General features: G+C 41.0%; 1 pseudogene; it reads right to left on the bottom strand.

The window, feature by feature from the left end:
- Positions 1–19715: 19715 nt before the first annotated feature.
- LOC142457816 (dynein light chain roadblock-type 1 pseudogene) lies at positions 19716–20004 on the bottom strand (annotated as a pseudogene).
- Positions 20005–20247: the final 243 nt, after the last annotated feature.

Consider the following 20247-nt stretch of genomic DNA (forward strand, 5'->3'; position numbering starts at 1 on the left):
TCACATTGCTGTGAATGAGGGAGTTCAGAGTGGAGACCCAACGCCCATCTGTACACAATTGGACATCCTCTCACAGAAGGGTCACAAGGAAGGAACGAGGCAGTCAGGGTGCTGTATAGCACTGAGAAAACACAACATTCCTCCTCTAGTTCTTTACTGCTTCCTCTCACCTCTACCCCCACCCACGATCATGACCCCAGTTTTACCTTAAAATCCAGGCTAGACTGGTACATGTACACTGGTACAGATAAAAGCTCACAGCACACAGAATCCAGGACAGAATAACCCCTCAGGAAGAGTAATAGGAGCAGCAGTACCATGAGGGTAGGGAGAACGTGGGGGTAGAATGGGGAGAAAGGGGGAACAATCACAATGATTGATGTATTGCATCCCCCTACCCCAGGGGATGGACAACAGAAACGTGGGTGAAGGGTGACAGCGGACAGTGTAAGATATGAAAATAATAATCATTTATAATTTGTCAAAGGTTCACAAGGATTGGAGGGTGGGAGAGGTAGGAATAAAAGAGGCCTCAAGGAGAAAGAAAATATTTTGAAAATAATGATGGCAACATATGTACAAATGTGCTTGATACAGTTGATGCATGGATGTTTATAAGAGCTATAAAATGATTTTTAAAAAAAGATTGGTCTCAGAATGGCCTGGCATGTTAGAAACACTGACCTTTGCATTGAGCAGCATCAGTCAGCTGTCCTTCCATCTGATGGTTTCATGTCAGCTGTAGAATGAAAGCACCTAGCCCTTGCCTTTGGAAGCAGGACAGGAATTTAAGGTGCTCTTGACTAAGGAAGCTTTGGTGTTGAAGGCGAATGGGAGCGGTGCTAGAATCTATGTTAATGGAAATCCAATTCACAAACACTGATATGATCACCAATAACTCAAGTTGGCACAATGTGCACCCTTTCTTCCTCTTGACAGTCAGAATAGCAGGAAACAGGTTTCCACGTCGGCTTCCTTCCACGCTGGCTTCCGTGTTTGCTTGTCGCTTCTGTGTGCTGCCAGTGGAAATGGGAAAGAGGATCGGGGCTTTTCTCCATTGTCCCTGCAGAGTTGATTCCCTTTGTTCAGCCTGCTGCTCAGAGTGACTGTTGTGTGCTGCCCTGTCCATTTCAGCGCATCGCGGCCCTCGATGACAGGGGGGCATGCCCCCAGACATGTTCCCAGGCTGAAATCTGCATGGGAGCAGCTTCTCAGGACTTTTCTCACAAGGGACCAGTGGCTAATGGAACCACAGACCTTGCAGCAAGCAGAGAACTTATTAGTTGGACCATGAGCCTTCTTGCTCAAACACGTACAGGGTCTGATATAGCCACCGTAGCTACTACCATGGCCCTCGTACTTGAAAGCACACATAGGTGTCTTACCCCACATTGGGAGTTCGGTCCCTCCAAAGCCCAGTTGTGCATTTGTTCAATTAATACCCAGAAGCTGGGTGTCAGGGTCCCACAAGCAATGAAGCAGAAATGCTTGGAAAATCTGAAGGTGCTGTCCTCGACCCTTTGACCTTCTCTCTCTCTCTGTCTCTCTCTCTCTCTCTCTCTCAACTGGTAGTGTGGGCAGTCCCTACCATTCTCTATTTTCCTAATGATCTCATTGATAATGATAAACTGTGATCCCAACATTAATTAGTTAAAGGTTTTCATTAGCCCTCTATCCTGGAATATCTTAATAGACTGTGCCTCACTTTTGTTTCTGTTTTAATTTGCGAAAGACAAGGTTTCTGGAATCACCATTCCTAGTATTTTTCTAAGAATGTGACCATAATAAAATCTTAATCAGTCCCTCAAGATTTACAGACATGAGTTTATTTGTATGTCGGATGCCAGTTTAGCACAGAGTGATTTTGCAAGTCATTTTCCTTGGCCATTCTTTTTACCTTTGAGGTTAGATTTATGGAAAACATGATGGGAGGGGAAAACTGTTATATCAATCATACTAAATCAACTGGAAACACAGGGAATCCAGGGCAGATGATCCCTTCAGGACTTGTGGTCTGAGTGGCGATACTGGGAGGTTGGGTTGGAAAGGGGGAAATGATTACAAGGATCTACATGTGACCTCCTCCCTGGGGACGGGCAACAGAAAAGTGGGTGAAGGGAGACATCAGACAGGGCAAGATATGACAAAATAATAATTCATAAATTATCAAGGTTCAAGAGGGAGGAAGGAGCTGGGAGGGAGGGGAAAAATGAGGAGCTGATGCCAGGGGCTTAAGTGGAGAGAAAATATTTTGAGAATGGTGAGGGCAACGAGTGTACAAATGTGCTTTACACAATTGATGTATGTATGGACTGTGATAAGAGTTGTATGAGATCCTAATAAATCTATTAAAATTAAAAAAGGAAAAAAACATACTAAATCAGGCCCTTTTTGTCAGTCACATGCATACTGAAAATGACAAGAACATCTAACGTAAAACAAATAACAATCATTGATTGCTTAACAATACAAATATTTCCCTGGAGAATGCTTGACAACAAAATTATTTACATGTTCTCAAGGAAATGCTATTTATTTTGCTACTAATAGAAGCCCAGTTTTCTATGAGATTGTGGTACCTTATCATTAAACAACTTATATTAGTTTCATTTCAAATTTGTCAACATGTTTTTTGGGGGTCTTTTTTTTCTTTCAGATAATTGAGAGGAGTGTGCCATCTCCCCGAAGCTGTCCCAGTGGGATATTTGTATAAATCAGTTTGACTCTATTAATAGACTGTATTGATCTACAATCCATCTAATTGTAGAAAGGATATTAATGGATTCCATTAGTCCATTTTCTAATTTCCACATATTCTTAGGATAATAAATCTTTAGTTCATCTACTTGTAGGAAAATGCCAATTCCAAAAGAACCAGTTGAAAATAGGACAAAAGAAATTTCTAGCAAAATTCAGCAATTTAAGTAGAAATCACGCAAACACTACTGAAGGTTCTTTTTTAGAGATATCAGTTCTTTAAAACAAAACTGCTGATGATCATATGTTTACAAATACAAATTTGTACATTCAACTTTCTAAACATCTTTCCTGTAAAACTAGTGATTATTTTCTAGCAAAGAGCTGCCAATCCCAATTGTCTTCCCCTATTCTTTCTTGGGATTTTGTACTGATTTCAAGTAGTTTTGTCTAAGAAAGATGCCTTTTCAGCTAAAACAATGAAACCTATTTATTAGGGTTATTGTAAGCAAAAGAAAAATGTCTCCTAAATGACTAGCACAGTGTCTGTCAATTATTACTCGGGATTCAGTATTCTCTCCACTAATTTTGACAGTAGTGACAGAGGTTGTCAACAAATACTTTCTGATACTTTGTTTGAGAGCATTCTCTTAGTTTTATGTCTTATATCAATAACAACAAAAAGAAGCAACAAAATCGAAAAAACTCTCAAAGTGGATCTGATGGAATTTTAAAATAAATACTTATACTATTTAATCTACCCAGGCAAAATAAAGTTATCAAAGGTTTTTTAATTTTAAATCCAGGGGTTAAAGTATTGGATTTAAAATTCTTGAAGGCCTTCATGCCATTATCCAATCACTTTATGATTCAGGAAAGAAAACCTTATGGCCAGGGGGAGAGAAGTAACTTGCTTAAGGTTCCGAAATTACTGAGTTCAACAAAAGCAAGAGTGAAATAGATTTTAAAAAATCATTTTATTAGGGGCTCATACAACTCTTATCACAATCCATGCATACATCTATTGTGTTGAGCACATTTGTATGTTGCCATCATCATTCTCAAAATATTTATCATACCCTCTTACACTCTCTCCAGTATATTGCAATACTTCCATATTAGTAAATTCTAACTTGGGGACAGTACTTCTTCTTAAATTAAAAAAAATACCATTTTATTTGGGACTCTTACAACTCTTGTCACAGGGCCTGACACATGTAAAATTCTCAGCTTGTTCTGGAAGGTATGAAGATAAATATGTGTCTTGCTTTCAAAGATGTTGCCTTGCTTATCTTTTAATTCCATACGGCATGGATGTGTGAACTGAGGCGTTGGCAGAGAATATCAAGAGTACTGGGAACTGCCAAGAGAACAAGCAGAGCTGCCTTAGAAGAAGCACAGCTTCCACTCAGGCTTAGAGGAAGGGATGGTGAAACATTGTCTTACGTCCTGCGGAATCCTTTCAGGAGAGATCGGCCCCTGGTCAAGCACATCATGCTTAGGTAAAGGGGAAGGGCAGCAAAAAGGAGGAAGATCCTTAACGAGACGAGGGGACACAGTGGCTGCAACACTGAGCTCAAATCTAAGAACCATTGTGAGGACGGCAGGGGACCGGGCAGCATTCATTCTTTTGTACAGAGGGTCTCTATGTGTTGGAACCGTCTTGATGGCACCTAACAACATGTATGTATGCACATCTACATACATACCTATATCCACTTACAGGATGTGATATCTATGTATACATACCGGAAGGAAATAAAAAAGAATACTGCAATATGTGATAGATGTGTGTTATGCGTGAATATACGATAAAAGCATAACACACACCCACATATATAATTTTTTATATCAAATATAACACTTGAGATGCTGTGGGCCAATAGTCATGTGGTGCATAAAGCTTATAAAAGAACAGCACTTTCTACTAGCTCTTTGAAGAAAAGTTAAATCTTCTATATCGCAAAAAGGGTTTTGGACAACACAAATATTGACAGCTACCTAAAGAATCTTTATTAGGATTTTCCCCTCAATTTATTCTCAAATTATCTACCTTTAAAACAACAACAGCAGCAGAAAAGCATTGTCATCAAGTTGATTCCGATTCTCTGCAAAACTACTCTATAGGATTTGGAGAGGCTGGTGGATTTGAACCATGGACAATAGGTTAACAACCGCACCACCAGGGCTCCAACCTGAGCAGCCACTACTTCCCTTGATCTCTTTCTCACCCACACCCCGCCTCCCTCACTACCGTTTCTCTACTCTATACATGTTCCCCCCCCCAAAAAAATGAAGGAATGGTTATTCAAATTAGCTTTTTTTTGGAGGTGGGGGTAGAATAGAAAAACATGTTTTTCATCTTTCCTTAACTCTTGGTTATAATTTTTTCTTTTTCTATGTGTAAAGATCGAGGGCTAGTTGGCCAAAGAGAAGTCTTTGAAAAGGATAAATAGGTATTTTTGTATGATTATTCAAGATTATTATTAGTAAATAATTTCTAATTATAAGATTGACTAATGATTATAGATGTTTACAAAATTTATAGCTGAATGTCAGTCTCTTCTGCAACTGTGCTCCTGGCAGTTTTTATCATTATAGAAGCGAGCTGCGACTCAGAAGAGTTTCTACTGCTTCCTGGGGGGCTGACATAAGGTAGGAGTCCCTCTCTTACTGGTGGCACAAGACTTCCTCCAACAGCAAGGAAGACTTTGCCTTGGCTGAGGGATCCACAGATGAGACTGCCACAACAGCTACAGTTCCGATGGCCCGCAGTGCCCAAGACAGTTCTAGATGCCGTCCGCGGAAGGTTGGGAGATTTAGCAAAGCAGGATTAAGGAAAGGGCAATAGAGAGGGGGCATGGGACCTCAAAGAGGGTGGGTTAGTAATTCCCTCCAGAGCCTGCAATTCTTGAGTCATTTAATGTCTCCTTATCGCAAAGCCTGCATTCCTTCATCCATAAAATAAATCACCTCTTGACCTTACGTTTCAAGCAAGAAACAACTGAATCTCATTACAAAAGAGCTATTGATTGATCCTAAAATGTAAACCACGCTAAATTTTGACCTCTAATTGGTTGCCCTCTATAGTAAACATGGCTTTCAGGTGATTTCTCTTTTGGTGTGGCTGAGATTCTCATTCTATTTGATTTCTACCAGATACACTTGTTGATTCTCCTGGTTTCCAAACTATCTGGGAAAGTGATTTGCAGTGTCTCCCTGCTTTTGTACAGTATTCTGAAATTTTTAGAGATGCTGCGTGACTTCTTTTGTGGTTGTTTAGGCAGTATTTTCAAGTTTCTCTTGTGAGATGTTTCTTACCAGTGGTTTTGTGACAGCTGCCGTCATTAATCTTTCATACCGTAGTTTATCACAAGGTGACCCATGCTGCTTGCTTAGACTTTACTAAGTTACAGCATCAGATGCTTACCTGTAAATGATTATTGACTTCAACCTGCTCTGTGAATACTTCTAAGGGAGCTGGATTGTAGGTCCCGCCTTTGTAGACCCATCAGAGCATTCAAGAAATATGCATGTAATAACAAAAATAGCAAAAACATATCATGATAAGAGCTCCTGGGGTGTAGGGTGGGGGAGGGAGAGGATAAAGGGGAACAGATATCAAGGAGGTCAAGAGCAAAGAAAATGTTTTGAAACCGAGCGTGGCAGCAATTGTACAATGATGCTTGATCTAATGGAATTATGAATTGTTACAATATCTGTAAGAGCTCCCAATAAAATGATTAAAAAGAAGACATTTGCATGGAATTGTATTGCTGAATGTTAACAAAGGCTATTTTGTAAAACTTGATGAGAAGCCTGAGGTAACCAATCAGGAAATTCTAGTACACAAAATTAAAAGGGCAAGTTGCCGTTCTGCAAATACCATCAGGCGTAGTGTAAGCAACTGTGGCAGTTAGGTTTATTGTGCCTATTAGGCCTCCATAGGAACATGTGGGCGGAGTTTAATCAGGTTACAGCTTGATTGGAGGGCTATCAAGATAAATGCTTTGCAAGGCTGGCTTCCAGGCGCTTTCCCTGGGGATTGGATCAGTGTGCTGCTGCGTCAGCTAGTCCTTTGCCTCAACCGTGTGCTGCACTAACTGTGGACTGAGCCAACCCATGGCTGTGTTGCTGCCTTGCCATATATCACTAGAGCTTGACACCCCAGCCAGGCCTGCTTCCCCTAGATCCCAAGCTACTGACTGTCGCTGCGCAGCCTGCTGCCTGCTGCCTGCAGGTGACTCTGCCTGTCGGCCTGAAGGCAGACTGCACTGTCTACCCAGCAGCCCAGGTGAGTTGAAGGATATTAACTGTTCCATGAAAGTGAGTTGGAAAAAAAAAAAGAAAGTGAGTTGAACTGAGCCCTCTGCACTGCTGTGTGGACTAATTAGCCGTTTTATTCCTTCTAGCTATATAAAGCTATCCTTTTACATATATATAATCAGGAGTGTCCTGGTTGTGTTTCTCTAGAAAATGCTACCTAGCACAGCTACAATTGGGGAACATATCCTATTGGCAGGTGTGCTTTACTTTCATGACTCGTTGCCTCTTATTGTAATCTTGAAGGTAGATATTATTATCCCTATTTTCTGGATGAGGATGCTGACTTTTAAAGTGGTAAAGCAAATTGTTGAGTGTCTAAGAGGTAATAAGTAACAAATAGGGATCAAATTTAGACTTTTTTTGCGACTTAGGCTTTGCTGCCTGCCAGCTGCCCTGGTCACATGTATGAAACGCAAGTAGATTCAAAGTCAATGAAAGTGGATTCTAGAACCGAGACTTAGTGACATGGTTTTCTCTGATTTCTGATGGAGTTGGAACTTTCTTAATCATCTTAATTGTTTCTTTACTAGTCAAGGTTATAGAAATGAGAAATTCAGAATAATAATTTCAAGCAAATACAGATTTTGTGTATGTACAAATATTACTGCGGTTTTCGGAATTAATATGTATGTTGGACATTAAGAAGGCTCAACATCAGATGTGTTGTGAGAGTGGATGGGAGCGGTGAGGCTGCTTCTGAACCTTGATCTTTGTGTTGTGCCTTCATCCCTCCTTCCCTTCATAGGCATGAACAATTGAGTTTACCCTATAGATATATACAGCTTGATGTCTCATAGCTTACAAGTTTGTTGAATTCCTGGACTCATACAAATGACATTAAATACATTTGTGTGTGCGTCTATATATAATAATATGTAATATATCTATTGGCACAATGTTTAAAGCACTCACCTACTAATCAAAAGGTTTGTGGCTTGATTCTCCCAGCCACTCCAGTGGAGACAGATGTGACCGTCTCATCCGTCAGGAATTCTAGACTTGAAACACTGGACTTGGAAACACTATTCTAGTCTTGGAAGTCCTATATTGTCTGTAGAATACTATGAGTTGGAATAGATTCAACAGCAATGGGCATGGGTTCTCTATGCAGACATGCATGCATGTATGTACATATATATATGAATATATTCTTCATTTGACTTCCATTATAAATTTGTATCCATATAAATTATTTATACTGGAATAAAATCCCTTCTGAAAATTGGTATCGATTCACATTTGGAATTTTTAGCACATTATGTTTGAAGTGGGGGTCGCAGTTGTGTCCTGTTACTGCTTGCTAGGATACCCAGTAAACGCTAATACACATCACAGTTTAGAAAAAGAAAGAAGAATTACGCTTCATTTATTATTGTTTGATGAGCCTTTGTGGCATAATGGGCTACACGTTGGACTGCTAGCCTCATGGTCAGAAATTCGAAACCACTAGCTGCTCTACACGAGAAGGATAAGGTTTTCTGCTCCCTGAAAGATTTACTCAAATCTCAGAAACCCAAAGGGTTTCTTCTACTCTGTCCTGTAGAGTCGCTATGAGTCAGAAATGACTCTGATTTAATGAAGGCTGGAGGGGGAGGGAGCACTACAATGGACTGCGATTGCATAATTCATTTTAAAGATGATGTAACCATGGGGGGGAATGCTCTAAAATTGATGTGGTGATGATTGTACAATTAGCCCTGATATGATTGAACTATCGAATGGTATGACATGTAAACCACATGCCAAGAAAACTGTAGGGGTGGGGGCGGGGAGGCTGGAAGTAAGTTTGGCTTTTGACCATGGGGATCTGTAGAATATTTGTGCAAACAGTTCTTTATTATTCAAGATCATATCAAGGGCATATGCTCAGGAAATCTGTATCTGGATACATTATAACATTTGCTCCCCTCTTCCCCCCCTTTTTTCCCCTATGCTTCTCTTTCTCCCCTCCATTGACATTGACACATGAACTTGGCATTCCATTCAAATGGGTCCATAATAGATGCAATTGAGTCTACTTGAGTGGTTTTGTGTCACATGATTCTGAAGAAGACATGGCACATGGCATTCGCTTACACAATACCTAAAGGTCCCTTCTGACGAAAGAAAACACAATAGGTCTAGATAAACTGTCCGTGAGTCAGTCCTTTTCCAAACAACATTGGCTTTTCTAGAGTTTACTGGCTATCCTATCCTATCCAGCGGCAGCAGTATGTGATGGGCCACTGCACTTCTGATTCACAATATGCTGAGAATTCCAAATGTGGTTAGGCAACATTTTCCAGAAGGACTTTATTTCATTATAGTGGAGCAGTAAGGATACCTTTGAAGAGGAGTAAGGACTTGGTTCTGACTCTTGATGTCATACCGCCCATGGCATTGCTATTTCTTTGCTGCTATATTAGTATCTATATTCTCTGAATATTTTACATAACTCTTTTTTATTTATTTTAAAATAATTTTTATCAGGGGCTCGTACAACTATTTACACAATCCATCCATCCATCCATTGTGTCAAGCACATTTGTACATTTGTTGCCCCAATCATTCTCAAAACATTTGCTTTCTACTTGAGCCCTTGGTGTCAGCTCCTCATTTTCCCTCCTCCACCCCCCACCCTACCTTCTTCATGAACCCTTGATAATTTATAAATTATTAATATTTTTTCATGTTTTACACTGACCAATGTCTTCCTTCACCCACTTTTCTGTTGTCCAGCCCCCTGGGAGGGGATTATAGGTAGGTCATTGTGATCGGTGCTCTTTTTCTTTCCCCACCTTCCTCTTACCCTCCTGGTAGGCTACTCTCATTTCCTGTGTTTCCAGCTCTTATCTGTACCCATGTACATGTTCTGGTCCAGCCAGATTTTTAAGGTAGAATTGGGGTCATGATAGTGGAGGGAAGAAGCATTAAAGAACTAGAGGTAAGTTGTATGTTTCATCCGTGCTATGCTGCACCCTGACTGGGTCATCTCCTTTTCACACAGGTTTTACTTTTGTAAAATAGTGAGTGTCTTCCCTATTCAAAGATTGTAAGGACTATTAGAGATGATAAACTCGTGTTCACAGGGGCAAGGTGAAAGACATAGATATATGAACATTATCAGCTTCTGGTCTTATTAACTGGAAATATGTTAGTATTTTTAGATTCATGCTCATTTCACCCAGGTGTCTACTTTCAATTCTTCAAAATAAATTCTCCCACTATACTTCAAAACTCTAGGATGCCATGTACTATAATTTGTACCATCATTTTATTACAATAAAAAATAAAAATATAAATCCCGAGGCCAAACAAACCTAGTAATCAGTAACCAGCTGCCTTGAGTTGATCCTGACCCTCGATGACCTGATGCCATCCTACCCATTGTAAGAACCTCCCAGTTTCAGTGAGAGTAAAATGTGAAAGATCAGTGTATCCCTGAGGATGCAGTATTGCTCTTATTAATAACTCCCTTTCCAAAATAAAAGCAAAACCCAAGGACTATCACGTTCGCTTGATTTGTTGGATCAAGCTCAATTTAGTTCATTTTTATAAACAAGCTTGGAAGGAGGGAGTATCAAAACTTAACTACCCAATTTCACTGTGCTGTGACTAGCAAAGAAAGGAGTGGATTGTAAGTTGCTGTCAGAACCTTCATTGTCTTTAGCTCCTTGTTCTGGCTTTGGATACGTGTGCTTTGTACTATGGAAAAATGCAGTGATGTGAGTCTGGAAGTCCTTGTAGCTATGAGGCATCACTAATTACAATAAAATGTAAGACAGTCCTAAAAAAAAGAAGCACAATTCTAAGCAGTAATTGTATTGTGAGTGCTATATCTACTTCTCGGGGTGGATAAAGAAGTACATTTGTGAACCATTTAATTTCTGCGTCAGCATGACAAGTTTATCTCATGTATTCCATTGAATAGTTGTCTTAACTCCCTGGAAACATATTTACAAGCACATTCTACTTCCTAGTGCATAAATTATTCTGTGAAAGAAAATTAAGAACTTTCAAAACAGCATAAACTGTTTGAGGTCACCAAGGTACCATTGGGGAAATTATTATCCCACAACCTGAAATGTTACCGAGTAGCCAGGGAGAGTTAATGCACCTTTCAAAGGACCTGATTTACTTCCACCGGGTAACGGACTGGTGGACAGATCCGGATGATAAATGACACAGTTTGATGCATTTTCCCAAGTGAATTGGACTCCGTGTTGTCTGACTAAAATTAATGCCTCACATTTATTTCAAACATGTGAAGGCAAAGGTCTACAAATAGTTTCAGAAGTCTAAAACAAGATCATTCCATCTAACTAAATGCAAGGAGAATTTAGTTATGGAGAGCAGGATTGTCGGTGAAAACTGGCCCAGACAATTGAATGTGCCGTCAGGAGGGGTCACTGAATGAGAAAACCTCAAACAAAAATCTCATACGAAAGCCAGCTAAACTTTTCATCAGCCTAGGGTGTTTCAGAAAGTTCTGCCCAGCAAGAATTTAACCTGTTCAACCTTGTAAAATCTTTCCCACCTGCCAGGATCCCATCCCAAGGTGGTATAGCTCCAGGCCATGCATGTCATTGTTTGTGTTTACTGGAGACTCTTGGGTGCAAAGAATTTGTAAAGTGTCTTGCCTTCTGCAAGCTTTCTCTTTGTCAGCCTTGATGATCTCAGAGCGATTGCATACATGTCTGGGATCCTACTCCTTCTTGCTTTTCCCTTGGGGCATGATGAAGGAATCCGGAGTCATTTCTGAATCCCGGGGCCCTGCATTCATAGGATCCTTGCGTCCAAATAGCCTGAAGCAAGAAACGCTTGAAAGCACATGGACGTTGTACTATTCCATTCTAACTTCCACAGATGTCTGATTATTCATTCCACTTAGTATCATATTTAAGACGAACAGGGACCAGTGACATGCTACCCCACTGTGAGACCCTGGAGAAGTACGTGATGTTCCCGTTTGCGGAACAGTCAGGCTCCCTTCTCGCATGCTCATCACCGTGAGCGACATTATGCAAGGGTCAGTTTAAAATGTTCCAGTTCATACACACATGGGTTTGTGCTAAACAAAATATATGTAAGCATGTCTCTGTGATCACCATGGCTTCATGCAAGCTCTCTCCATAAAGCACTGGTCTTTGCCTCATTGGGGCGCCTTCAAAGAAAGGATACTTTCTGTGGCATGAAGGACCAAAGATTTTGAAGGAAAGGGTAATATCATTTTTTTAATTGAACAAAACTCAAAAGTGAACTTCTTCCCAAATAATTGAATATTTACAATAAGTTTACAAGAATCCTGTCTCTCATAAAACAATACTTTTTAGATTAATCAAACATTTTATAGCAGCAAGGAAGGTCAGAAGTCCTCAAAAAATGAGTCAAAAGAAGGAATACTGTCCATCTCAGGGAATGAAGAAATCGTGACCTCCAGAAACTGGTGGAAGAAGATTGAGGTGACAGTTACTAAAGTTGGGGTCTCACCTGGTTTGGTATTTTCCATGTTAGTCAAACATCTTGGCTTTGGGAAACTTTCATCTCGATGGGTAGCAAATGCATAGCGTGATGCCAAGTTCGTTTAAAGAGCCGATCATTCATTCCATCCGTCTTATAAGCAAGATTGAAAACAATGAAGCACGTGTTATTAACTTAATTAGAACTGGGAATGAATCTGGAACTCACCGATACAATTCAGAGAGCAAGTTCCAATCCAAATATTGGCTTCTCAAGAGGGGGATGGGATCTGCTGGGCCAGTTCACTTTAAGGCACAGAGTTCCACCCAGAAGGTGACAGCGACTATTCTGTGAGATCTCAAAGGGATAGTCTTCATATATTTTCTCGGACACAGGACAATCATGGGGGATTCTTAGGAAGAAGTTCGAAGAAACTTGAATACTGTGTTGGTCAGCAAACCACTGATTTCACCAGGAAAGTTGCACAGAGGAAAAAAAATTGTTTCCAGCATGACCATCCACCTCCTCATTCTTCAAGGTTAGCCAGGGCTGGCCCAGGAGAACTTCATTGAAGGCCTTATCTGAGCAGCCCGGCAGCCTTCATCTTGCCCTCCATCTTTTTCCTTGCAACGCAAGCTCAAAGTCAATTTACAAGAAACAAGACTTGAATCCCTCAAGGATGCCAAGGATGTCCTTTTGACTGAGTATCAATCCCAGGACACAGAATTTTCCAGGAAGACTTAAAGAGATGGAGGGTCTGTCAAGAAACAGTCGCTTCACATTTTGATGTACTTGCTTGATAAAGGTTTCTGTGATTGTACAGCAATCATTTTGAGCCCCCTTCATACAGCCCCACTCTGGTGAACTCAGCAATAGTCATGGGAGGAAGTGACAAGTGGTACTTCAACATAGAAGCTTTAAGATTCAACGTGTCATTGTTCACTATTTCTATAATATGACCACTGTCGTCCGAGATAGACACTCCTCCCTCCAGCAGGGTCTTTTCACTGTGGATAACGGGGCTGGTGAGCCACTACTGACCCATAGTAGACCTGTAGTATACATGAAAAGTTAGCATGAATCAGCAAGATGGCAGGGTCCTTTTCCACCACAACCCAATTTACTCGGTTCTCGCAGAGTCGGTACACAGTGCCTGGCACATTAGAAGTAGTCAGTGACTAAGTGACTATTTGTTCATGGAATAGACTTTGAAATGTTTCGACAGCAATCATGGCTCACAGCACTTGCTGCTTGAGTTTGATCAATTTTAACTGCCTTCTGGTGAATGTGTTTTGTTGTTGGATGCCAATGAGGCCATATTCTGACTCATCACTTTTTGATAAAAAGATCACTGGATCTTTTTATCAAAAAGCATCTGGTGGCATCAAACCACCAACCACTGGTTTCACAGCCAAACACTTAACTGTTGCATCTCCAGAGATCTTTGGGATGTAAAATAAAGGCCCTAAAACATTCTTTCTCTCAACCCAGGTCCCCACCTTCAGGAATCCCAAACCTCAAACTCGAATTGTGGGACTCAAGTTGATTTCCATTCACAAAGATCCTATAGGACAGACCTAGGCTTCTCCCAGAGGGTTTCTAAGGCTGTAATCTTCATGGATGGAGACTGTCACATCTTTCTCCTGCAAAACACGTTCAAATCACCAACTTTTCTGCTCGCAGCTGAGTCCTTGGTACCATTGGGGTTCCTGTGCAGGAATAGTTTGTACCAACTTTTCCGATGGGAACATTTCTTCTGCACTTTACTTTCCATCTGTCTCTTCTTTCTCACTGTTGCTTTGGAATGATGTCTCCTTTGCTGCCTTGACAAAAAAGACCAGTGTGCCACTAAGAGTCACTTTGAGATGAGGGCATTGGCGAGGATGGACCTGTTGGCCGATGCTGACGTTGGCATCAAACATGGAGAAACTTTTGCTTTGTGACCTCTGTTCTCATGAACCAAACATGCTGATGAGGTGGTTCTGATGGTTTGCTTTTAGTAAATTTGAGTAAATTCTAGAGTCAGATCCGATATCTAGCAGCCAAACTAGAAGACCATTTGATAAATTTTGGCTAGAAAATGTGCTCTCTCTCTCTTAAAATTCATGATGGACTATGGAATTTTCTTTTTACAAAATGTTTTTCTCCAATGAAGCATAGGACAGCTTTCACAGACGTGAATATGGCTAGAGAAAGATCAACCTTGAAATCATAATACAGCTTTGAGAATATCAAAATCCTGTGAGAAGTAATCAATTATGGTCCAAACATCAGTGACATAGTGTGTTATGATGGCCTCTTTTTTAACAGTATACGTTAAAAATATTGAGAAATATTTATAACATAGTCTACATTCATCTCTCAATACCCATGAGGGATTGGCGCCAGTACCCCTGCAGACACTGAAACACCAGGGATATTCAAATCCCTTGTATACAATGATATTGCATTTGCATATAACCTGTGCACATCTTCCCATATACATCAGCTTTAGGTTACTTATAGTAACCAATACAATGTAAATGCTATGTAAATTGCACTTCATGCTTCCTTTTAACTGCTAAAGGATTGATTTGACCACTTTTTATACCCCATCTGTGTGTGTGTGTGGTGTGTCTGTGTATTTTAAATTCTCATTACCTAAGGATATGGAAGGCTGACTGGATATGAAACATCATAATTCAAAATTATATATTTATATATATTGACCACCATTCCAAGTACATGAGCATAAATGGAAAATTGAAAGTATTCCCACGCAAAATAGTTGTGCTATTGTTGTGAGATTAGAGACTAGAAAACATTACTTTTTCTAAGTTTTTGTTATTTTTTTGTAACGAAAGTGAAAAAAAGATATCAATAGAAACTCATGTTTTAAAAAGTAGTTTCAATGGCAGTGATTACACATGGCGATGCACCTAATTTCTGAAATTTCTGTCTTGCATGTGTCTGTTAACAATCTGATTGTTGTCCTTATGTCATTTCTTCCAATCATATTTTTCTTTGCCTTAAAAAAGTCAGTACAGTAAGTGGATTGGTCAAAAGACAAAAGGTAAGAGGAGATTTTCACATGGCCCTTTTAGAAATATATAAGGTAGTAAAAGTCAACAGACTTGTTTTTGTTGGCAGATATTCAAATACTGGTCTTTCACTTTCTGCTTCGCTGGTCAAATGTGGGCACAAGAAGCTTCTGTGCGAAGTCTAGGAATACAAACCCGTGAGCTGACTAGCAGAGCCCAGGCTGTGTCCTGCTACTTCTGTTGCTCAACTATTGCTATGGGGTCCGCTCTGACACATAGCGACCCTGTGGCACAGGCGAGAACTGCCCCTGTAGGTTTCCAGGACTATCGCTCTTTATGGGAATAGAAAGCCCTGTCTGTCTCCCTCATAGTGGCTGCTGGTTTTGAACCATTGACTTTTCAGTTAGCAGCCCAACATAGAACCTATGAAAAACCTAATTACAAAGGTCTTTGTTGTTGTTAGGTGCCATTGAGTGAGCTCTGACTAAGGGGGACTCCAGAACAACAGGGCAAACACTGGGTGGTTCTGCTTCGTCCTCACAATCATCCTGATGCCTGAGACTCTCATTGCAGCCATGGTGACAATTCACCTTGTCTACGTCTTCCTTTAATTCTACCCAAAGGGGGCTAGTTCACAAACACAAAGCCCACGGCCAACATCTGAGTCTCCTTTTTCTATGGAAGGGGCCCCTACCCTAAGGCTGAAAAAAAGACAAAACAAGCAGTTCTCTCTTCCTCTTTTATCCCAGGCAGACATGAATCATCTGCTGATCCCTCTTCTTTCTTGATGCAAGGCAGACACAAATAATCTATATAGCATTTTCATAATCCATCCTACCCATGTCTCAAATTCTTTTCAAGATTCACCCTAGGCAATTCAATACCAATTACTTCATCATTGCCCACACTTAGCCACTGGATTTTTAGATAGAAGGAAACTAGTCATCAGCACTTTCTAGTTGCAATCCACTCTGATGAACATGCAGCATTTGTTGCTGGCTGCCCTTGACTGCACCGCAGTTTACAGTGAACATGAGAACAACAGACGGAAATGCTGTGAGGCTCTGCACACTGGGCCTGGGAGTTGCTCTGTTTGAGGTCATGCTTGCAGCTAGTGCGTAGTGTGACTTCAAGTGGAGGGCTCATGTTCCAGCACAATATTGAGCAATACGCTGTTTTCACCTCTGACGTTTAGATCACATAAGTCACCACAGCAAAACAAACTGGCCGACAGCAGAGATAGCAGTTAGGCCTCTGAACAATTGTTAATATTCCTATTTGAAGATGAGGAAACAGCCTCGGGGAGGCTAAACAAGACATGTGGGTTCGCAGGGTTCATCTGCTGTAGATGCACACCCGGGATGCAATTTACCTGCCACCAGGTTTCCATTGAGGTGACCATCTTGGAAAGCCTATGGGGTAGTGCTATTCTCTCCTAGCGGGTTGCCCCTGAGCCAGAATGGATTCCTCTACAAGGAATTTGCTTTTTTAGGTGAGGTTACCAAGCTGTGGGATGCTGTTAATTTTTTCACCGAAGGAATTCATGGATGGTCTTAAAGGAATCATTTGGAGGATCAATGGCAGCCCACTTATGTCCCCAGGAACCCGAAGAAATAGACTCACTAATAATAATAAGCTCAATGATAAACCATTAGGCCAAGCAGCCACCTGGCATGTCCATAGTGTGTGTTTAAAATGATTTACCCCATCATAATAAAGGCATTCAATAAAGAGCCGAGCTTGGGAAAGGACCATTGCTGCTCACAGAGTGACATTTCAACCTTCCACTGTCCTGAGATTTTCTCTCTAGGACCATTTTTTTCCGGAACATCAAAGAGCTCATTTTTAGACCGAACATTTGCAGACTTGACTCCAATTCATGAAGTTTGTACCACAGAGACTCTTAATTTGGGGGCCACTTTCCTCCATTTACATTTTGCAGTTTTCCAGTAAGCTGGTCAACGCATGCTGGGATGATTCGTTCCAGGCCAGCACCGAATGGGGATCCCCTGGTTGGGTGGAGGACTAGAGTTGTACCATTTAGGATGCAAGTATTAGCTCCTTTCTCCATCTCCTTCCGAGAAAACTGATTTCCCCAGAGGGAAGGTCTTCAGATGAGGAATGCTTTCAGCTTCGCTTTCTGCCATCTCTCCTCATAGATAAATCATACTGTGAATGGCTTTTGTTGAATCCCTTTCCATTTGTTTTCTATTTAGTTCTTGTTTCATTCCCTCTAGGCCTTGTACGTCCTGGCCATACAGTAAATCCTAATCTGTTTTCAAAATAAATATGCAATGGAAGAAAGAAATATTAGGAGGAAAAGCAGGAGGAAAACCAAATAGGGCTAATCTTGATTGTATATTTAAGGCTTACTTAAGAATCCGATCTTTCTCCACATCTCTACCCCCACATCCATATATTATCTCGCTTCTGGAAAAATAAAGGCAAACAGACACGCTTTCTTGTTCTTGCTCATTTTAAGCAAAGTGACATCGCCACACCTCTGGATCTCTGCCAGTTTCTAGAATCCTAGATCTGTTTCCAAAACCCTCTGCTGTCTTACCAGTCTGATTTCTGCCTCTCTGACCTTATGAACCTTAGCATCGTTTTCTACTCTCTTTTCCACGCAGAGCCATGACGGTGGACAGGAAATTCTCTGGTGTGTGACAGAGCTAGCCCAACAGAACCTTATAAGGTCTGTGCTTAGCAGGCATGAGGAATTCATGTTGGCCAGGAAAGTATATCCTTAGGGTGCTCAGTAATTGGTGTCCGTAGTGTAATCAAAAGCATATTATAACTGGCAAAGTCATAATAGAAGATATATTGTTTTAAATAACATGATATGTAATAGCCTACCTTCCCAGGCAATGATTTGAGCTCTTTCATATTTTAGGACTTCAGAAGAGTCATACTAGCTCCTGATAAATATGTTTGAAAAAAACCAGGTTTTTCATTTGTCAGAATATATTTTTCCTTTTAAAGCATATGTTGCCCTGAGAATTAGCTAATAGAGCAATAGATCTTTACTATAGAAGAAGAAAATAAAAATCACCCCTGATCTGATTCAGGAGCGATTCTAAAATTGAATCATGGTTAACATTTTTGGTTATTTCCTTCCAGCATTTTCCTGAGCACTTATTATATACAACTAACCCTGTAATTGGAAGAAAATTGCACATGCCATTTGCTCTGTCTTTTCTAACACATATGGAGTCCTAGTGGCAGAGTGGGTATGTGTCCGCTGCTATCCAGGTCAGTGGTGCAGAACCACCAGCTGCTTCGAGGGACAAAGACAGGGCTTTCGACGCCCATGAAGAGCTGCCATCTTGGAAACTCAGAGGCAGTTCTACCCAGATCTATAAGGTCGCTAGGAGTTACCATTGACCTGATGGCAGTGAGTCTGGAGTTTTTTTGGTGCTCCAGTGGGTCAAGCCTTGGGCTGCTAAACCAAAAGTTGGTGATTTAATTCCCCCAGCAGCTCAGTGGAAGAAAGAGGATGGAGTGTGTTTTGTAAAGATTTACAGCCTTGGGGAGCCTATGGAGCAGTTCTATTCTGTCCTATAGAGTTGTCAGAAGTCAGGACACATTCTACAACAGTGTATGGGCTTGGTTTGGTTTCTTACCTACTTTATAAATAAGTGTTTTTTGCTATACCCTATTGGAAGTCTAAATAGCCCAAATCAATTGTGCTACCAATTTTGGAGCGCCAGGTAAATTGCAATATTCTCTTTGACCATAAAGGAAAGGGGCCACAAAGTAGCTTCTGAGGAATAATTCATTTAATGAACAGAGTGGTGATTATAAACCTGAAAAGGCACCGCCATTGATTTCATTCTGAATCATCGCAAACCTGCATAAGGGTTCTGAGACTGTTCCTCTTACGGGAGCAAGTAGACTCCTCTTTCTCCCATGATGAGGCTGGTGGTTCAAATCACTGGCCGCCTTCTTTTTTTTGCAAGCATTTATGTTATTTTTAGGTAAAGAAAAACAGACTTTTCCAAGGGTGACATGAGAACTGAAGGTCAGGAGGAAGCAGGTGGGGCCTCCTCACAGCTCCTCTGCAGCCACAGGTGGGGCAGACGGTTCCTTCCACAGGTGGGGTGGGTGAGGCACCAGCTCTCCCTTGGTCACTGGATTGGTTCGAGTGTATGATTCCATTTGTGGTGGATTGACATGATTAACGCTTGGGGGCAGGGGGATTAAGTTAAGGACAAACATAAGGAGCCGAGTAGCTTATTTGGTTGGATTCTGAACCACAATCAGGAAATAGGTTTTATCTGGTGCCATCATAATTTCATTTTTTGGAACGAATTCTCAGGAAGGTGAGGTCATTCTGGGGATCGATTTCTCGCACAGTACTCCTGGCCTTCAAGATGAAGTTGTGCATGAGGTTGGCGTACTGTGCGGTGGTGGGATTGTCCATGGTGCTTTTGATTGGAATGCCTTCCGTGTTCACCACGATGATCCCCTGCACACCCTTCTGGCTCTGCAGTTGCTTCAGGGTTTCTTCCACCTCTGCCATCTTGAAGCCATCCTGCAGCTCTGCATCGCCAGCGCCTGGCCAGGCTCAGGGCCTTTCTGCCACCACTGCCCTTCTTTGGAGTCACTCAGTGCCTCACCCACAGAGTGGCTCTGGGGATTGTCAACTTCATGATAGCTGACTGAGCTGTAATACTTGGTGTATTTTCACTTTTCTGTTTTGTCTATAATACTTAGATAACATATTTCCTTATTACAAAAATCACAAATTAATTGAAAAAGAATG

This window comes from Tenrec ecaudatus, chromosome 10 (assembly GCF_050624435.1).
Source record: "Tenrec ecaudatus isolate mTenEca1 chromosome 10, mTenEca1.hap1, whole genome shotgun sequence".
Taxonomy (NCBI): Eukaryota; Metazoa; Chordata; class Mammalia; order Afrosoricida; family Tenrecidae; genus Tenrec; species Tenrec ecaudatus.